We start from the raw sequence: 7,099 nt of genomic DNA, 5'->3' as shown, positions 1-7,099 counted from the left end.
GTAGTCTTCTGGTCTCTGGCTTATGTCATACATGAGTGTGAGCTCATCCATTTAAGCTCATAAGCTCTGTTGGGTGAGATCTCTGTCAAGTTTTCTCTGTATAACAGTGACCACTTCAGCTCCCACAAGAAAACTCTCAGAGGGTATCGTTTATTCCACAGACAAATGTTGGGTTCTAAACAGGAGTCTATATCCCTACTTCTACAGTTTTTAGTAAGTCAGTCTAAGTCAGTGGATTGTATCAGTGGTTTTTGTTTGCATCAGCAAATTAGCATCTGCTCTTGCCCCTGCCAGTTGATCTGAATTTCATCAGGATCAGCTTTCTAAGAGTCCAAGATAGAAGCTAACCTTGAAAGTTATATAGCATCATTTTTGTAACATTCTGTTGGTCAGTGGCAAGCATAGGGCCATTCAGGTTTCAAGGGGAGGGGATCAGGCAAGGCATGATCACCAGGAGATGAGGCTCACTGCCGGGAGTGTGGTGGGGGCTGTATGTTTATGGAAAGGAGCTACCACACTACTCTTGGCCAAATGCAAACTTAGATCTGTAGTATGGATTGCACTGGGCCTTTGCTCAAAATCAGGTGGTCTGGATCATCTATTTAACTTCAAGCCTAGTGATAACCACCCATCCCCAATTGTGATCCACACAGAAAGCTGAACTAAGTGGCAGATTTCTGCTGTGGGCCCCCCCGAGGCAGACAGGGCTGATACGACCTTGAAATTAGACTGGCTCTCAGAGTCTCATTCAGATTGAGTCATAAAACTTTAGATTTATGATCTCTGATGGCAGATACCATTCTTACTCTCCCTTTGCCCATATCACCCCTGCCTGTTTCTGGTTCTGTGAGCACTCACTCTTTTCTCTCAGTACTTACTTACCGGTGTCTCTGGCTATGAGATCTCAGCTCCTTGAGGGAAGAAACTCTGTGCTACCGCTCTGCATTGCTGTGCTGTATCTTCAGCAGATAGGTATGGGATTTAACCGAACAACCTAACTGAGGTTTAAAGTCAGGTTATTTGCTTACTTCACAAAAACAAAATTAAGTATCTTGTGCTACCTCCAAATTCCAAAAGAACAGCATGCATCAAAGAGTTATATTTCACACCCAAATGCTGTCTAATCAATCAGATAAACTTCCTAGCAATTTTCCAAACATATCATCAAGTGTTCGGAAGCCATATGCTTAATGATAAGTTTGAACTAGCAATCACCTTTAAAGACATACTACATTTTAACTTTAAATGTGTCTGCAGATAAAAATCAAAATGTAACAACAGTTTGTAATATATGCTGTGTATGTTCCAAGGCAGAAGTAATTCTGGAGAGGGTTTCTAATCTAGGGTAAATGCTGCTACTAATTGCTCAGTTGAGTTTTTTAATATGTGTTTTCTCCCAAACCTCATTGTAACTCTGTCTTCTTCCACTTGACAGAAAGCCTTGACAGTTTATTATGTTTAGAAGCAGCTGGGGTGTATTTCTAATTGATGATTTGTTATCTTATATTTCTCACTTGACTATCCACATTTTTCATTCTCTTCTTCATTTTCCTGCAGCGTCTCCTGTCTTACTGAACTAGATGGATGGTGCTGTTTTTGTGCAAATGCAGGCAGTATTTCAGTCTCTCCCCTGCATTTCCTTCCATCAGACCACAGATACATATAGGACTGATGCTGGATAACATGCATATGGCACTTAAACATTAACAAAGTGTACTCACACATACTGTATCAGTTGGTTATTAACTCAGTATTTCTGTGGGATGGATATTGTCACTACCTTCATTTGGCAAGTAGGGAGACTGATGAACAAATGTCCCAGAATTCCTCAAATTTAATGTGTCCTAGTCAACCTCAGTACCTTCCCGTAAAGTCTGTGTATTCTCTTGGATTCCTGATTTGGTTAAAGCAGACCTGTTTATCAGTCACCCAAGTTTGACCCTCAGTTCTTCCCTCTCCATTACTCCACATGTCCAGACAGTTGCCAAGACCCAGTGGACTCTGTCTCTGAGACCACAACTTTCTGATCCTTCCCCTGTTCCCCAAAAAGCCTCCTCTCTCACCTGGGTTTGTGTCAGAGCTCTCTGTGCCCCTGACTTCCAGGTTGCCCGTTGAATCCTTCACATTACCTCGAGGGCTGTCTTCCTCAAACCCAGATCTTTTCATGCACTCCTGCTTTAATTTGGTCAGTGTCTCCCCACAGGGCACAGTCCAGAGGGCTACAAAGCTCTTCACAGTCTGCCTCAGCCGACCAGCTCCTGCTGCTCTGGTTCCTGCTGTAAGTGCATTTTCATGCACTCATCGTTGTACCCACTGCTCCCTCAGAACGCAGCTTCAGGCCATGATTCCCTCCACCCTGGAACCACATCACCTGGCTCACCCAAAGCCCACATCTTCTGTAGTAGTACTTCTCCAGTCTAACTGTAAAAAGAGTCCAGGGCTGCACTGTCTGATAGGACTTCCTGTGATAACAAAAATGCTCTCTGCTTTCCAAAACCATAGGTGCTAATCATTTGTCATTACTGAGCACATGAAATGTAGCTAATGAGACTGAGGAACTGAATTTTTAATTTTACTTAATTTAAATTTACGTAGCCACCATATAGAATCATGAGACTAAGTGGCCGCCATATTGAATAATGCAATTCTATATGAATCCCTCTTCATCCTTCAAAACTCAGTTCAAACATGGCTCAGCCTGAGGACCAGCTACATACTTTGTGGAGCCCAGTGCAAAATGAAAATGCAGGTCCCCTTGTTAAAAAGTTATTAAGAATTTCAAAACAGCAAGAGTGGAGCATTAAACAAAACACAGGGCTCTTCTGAGTGCAGAGCCCTGTGTGACTGCACAGTTCCCACACTCAAGCAAATGGCCCTGCTTAGACTGGGAGAGAAATTCACAAAGGGAATGAAGAGGTAATTTACAGAAGAGGAAATCTGCATAGCCAATAGATAGCTGAAAAGAGGCACATTTTCATAGGAATCAGGGAAATGCAAATTAAAGCCACAATGAGATACAATTTTATACCTACTCATTGCTAGAAATCTTAAAGTACAATAATATCAAGTTGTCAGGATGTAATCACTGGTGATGATTGTATGAATCATTTCTCTCATAAAATTGAAGATGCACATAACCTGTAAACCAGCAGTTCCACTCTTAGATGTCTTCCCTGGAGAAGCTTGCTCATGTGCACAAGAGAGTGTGTACAAAAATGTCTATGACAGCTTTCTTTTAACTGAGAGGAATCTGAAACACAGTCATATGCACAAATTGGGGGCTTGATAAATAAATGCAGCATGTTTTAGGAAGAATTTCATTTGATAGTTAAAATGGGTGGATTAGAGCTATATTTCTCAGCTTGAATAGATTTCAAAAATATAATAATCAAAGAAAGCAAGTTTCATAAAGGTGCTATTTATGAGTATGTTTTACAAATGTGAAAATAGTTACATATTGTTTGTAAATACATATATGTGCATGTAGATATATATGTGCATGTGTATGTATATATATGTAGTAAACTTATAACCAAAGCACAGGCATGATTACCTCTAGTGAGGGGTAAGGGGACAAAGACTAGGGTAGCACAGGGCACTTCACTAAATCTGCAGTGATTTATTTCTTAAAAAAAATGATTTGACTGAAATACACACACAAAGAAAACAGTGCAAGTAGAAGAAAGCGTGAGCGAATTGCTATATAACACAAGAAAGGGAAAACCTCACAAAATATGACTTAAAATTAAGATAATAAAAAATTCATAAATGCATTTATATAAAAGTTTTTAAAAAAATACTTCATGAGGAGAAAACTGTAAGCAAAGTAAAAAAAATGACAACTTGGAGAAAATATTTGTAATGTCTGTCATTAGAGGGCTAATCTTTCTCCCCAATATTTCATTATAAACATTTTCAAACATATAGCAAATTTTTAAAAATTTTGTAGAGAATACTCACTGCCTAGATTCTGCCATTAACATTTTACTGTACTTGCTTTATCATGTATATATTTTATCTCTATTCATCCATTAATCCATATTTATTTTTGGTGCATTTCAAAGTAAATTGCAAACATCAGTATATTGATGCATGTGTATCATTAACCAGAATTCAGTATTTATTTACAGGTGTTTCTTCTGATATAAAATTTAAATATAGTGAAATGCACAAATCTTAAGTGCATTCACTGATTTTTGACATATGCATATATCTGTGTCTTAAACCTTTATCCAGAAGGCTAATATTAGTAACATACAAAGAGCTCCTAAAAATGGAGAGAAAAATAGCAACTGTGCAATAGAAAAATGAGTAAAAGGTACAAGCAGACAGTTCCACAGAAAAAGAACTACAAATGACTCCTAAACATATGAAAAGATTCTCAGCCTGCCCATAATAAGAGAAATATTGAATAATTATCAATCTGAAAAGGAAATTAAGAAAACAGTTAGATTTATAATAGCATCAAAAAGAATAAAAATACTTAGGAATTAACTTAACCAAGGAGGTGAAAGACACTGAAAACTATAAAACATCGCACAAAGAAATGAAAATAAACAAATAAATAAATGGGAACATCTGATGTTCATGGAATGAAAGTCTTAATAGTGATCTACAGAGTCAGTGCAATCCCTATTAGAATTCTAACCTTTCTAGAGAAATAGAAATAGAAAAATCCGTCCTAAAATACATACAGATTCTTATGGGACCCCAAAACCAACACAATCTTGAAAAAGAACAAACTTGAAGGTCTCACACTTCCCAGTTTCTTATTACAAAGCTACAGTAATTAAAACATTGTGGGCCTGGCATAAAGATAAACTTATAGACCAAAGGAATAGAATTAGAGGGCCTAGAAATAACCCATCAAAATATATGGCCAAATGGTTTTCAACAAGGGTGCCAGTACCATTCATGGCGAAAGGACAGTTTTTTCAACAAATGGCACTGGGAAAACTGGCTATCCACTTCCAAAAGAATGAAGTTGGACCATCATCTAACATAAATAAAAATTAACTCAAAATGGGTTGAAGAGCTATACAAAAAGCTAAAACTATAAACTCTCAGATGAAAACAGGAAAGTCTTCATGACGTCAGATTTGGCAGTGATTTCTTGGATATGATAACAACAGCATAAGAAACAAAAGAAAACCATAGACAAATTGGACTTCAGCAAAATTAGAAACTTAACGTGTGTCAAAGGACACTGTCAACAGAGTAAAAAGGCAGTTCACAGAATGAGAAAAAAATACTTGCAAATCATATAGGTGATAAGGGATTAATATCCAGAATGTATAAAAAAAAACTCCTAAAACTCAACACACACACACGTACAACCCAGTTCAAAAACAGGCAAAGAATTTGAAAGGACAGTTCTCCAAAGAAGATGTACAAATAACTAATAAGCACATGAAAAGATGTTCAGTATCACTAATAATTAGGGAAATGCACATCAAAACCACAATGAAATACCACTTCAGGCCCATTAGAATGGTTATTATCAAAAAAACAGAAAACCTTTTTTGGCAAGAATGTGGAGAAATTGGATCCCTTGGGCATTGCTAGTGGGAATGTAAAGTCATGCAGCCACTGTGAAAAAAATATGACAGTTCCTTAAAAAATTAAACATTGAATTACCATATGATCCAACGATTCTACTTCTGGGTATACATACAAAAGAACTGAAAGTAGAGATTTGAACAGATATTTGTAAACTAATGTTCATAGCAGCATTATTCACAATAACCAAAAGATGGAAACAACCCAAATATCTATCAGTGGATGAATAAATAAACAGAATGAGATATACACATTCTATAGAATATTATTCAGCCTTAAAAAGGAGTGAAATTCTAATACATGCTACAACATGGATGAGTGGGATATACTGTTAAGTGAAATAAGCCAGACACAAATGTACCAGTGCCGTATGATTCTACTTACATAAGGTACCTAGAATTCTCAGATATGTGGAGACAAAAAGTAGAACCGTGGTTACCGGTGGTGGATAGAGGAGGAATGGGGAGTTAATGTTTAATAGGTATGGAGTTTCAGCTTAGGATGATGCCAGTTCTGTAGATAGACAGTGGTGCTGGTTGCACAACAATGTGAACATACTTGATGCCACTGAACTGTATGCTTAAAACTTACATATATTTTCCTACGGTGAAAAATGTTTTAAAAAGTGAAAAGTAAGTTGGGAAAAAAAAAAAAAAAGAAATCTAGGAATGCTAATTAAAACTACTTTGAGATGGCATTTCTGACCCATCAGATTGATAAACATCCAGAAGTTAGAGACTGAGAGGCTGGCAAGTAACAGGTCTTCTCATCACTAGTGGAAAGGAAAAAATGTAGTGTAACCTCTGTGGTGGGGAGTTTGGCAATGTCTAGAAAAATTACATGAGCATTTACCCTTTGACCCAACATCCACTCACATCCAGGACTGTCTCCTGAAGATATACTTGCAGAAATATGAAATTGTTTGTAACATATAAATTACTATAATAGGCATAAACTATAGTGGTATTATTTGGTATAGTAAACAAAAACAAAAACAATACCACAAACATGAAAACAATCCAAATGTTCAGTGATAGGGAACCAGTTTAGTAAACTATGGGGCATGCAAGTACTAGAGAATTATGCAATTGTAGAAAGGAATGAGGTATGGAACTATCGCTAAGGATTGTTAAGGGAGATAAAGCAAGATGAAGGACAGTGTTTATGTTGCGCTACCTTTTGTGTGAGAAATGGTGGGAAAATAAATGCATAAACATTTATATTTTTCAAAAAGTAACAGTGAAAGGATACATCAAAAACTAATAAAAAATGGTTTCCTAGATTGGGGGAGAGTGCAGGGTAAGGGGCAAGGGCAGAAGAAAAACTTCTGTGGATTCAGTTTTTGGCTTTGGAACCATATAATTTGATTTATATAATTTGAAAATGGGAAAAACAGATCCCTAAAATTGACAATGAAAGGAAACAAGTGAACCTAACCATATATCAATTTGGTGCTATAGCTGCATAGAGAAAACAATCTCTCTTTTAAGAATATGGGATACCCCTAGTGGCATAGAATCTAAAGAAAAAAAATCACAAG

This window comes from Camelus bactrianus, chromosome 1 (genome assembly GCF_048773025.1).
Source record: "Camelus bactrianus isolate YW-2024 breed Bactrian camel chromosome 1, ASM4877302v1, whole genome shotgun sequence".
NCBI classification, from domain to species: domain Eukaryota; kingdom Metazoa; phylum Chordata; class Mammalia; order Artiodactyla; family Camelidae; genus Camelus; species Camelus bactrianus.
Note: the sequence above shows the minus strand (reverse complement) of the source record.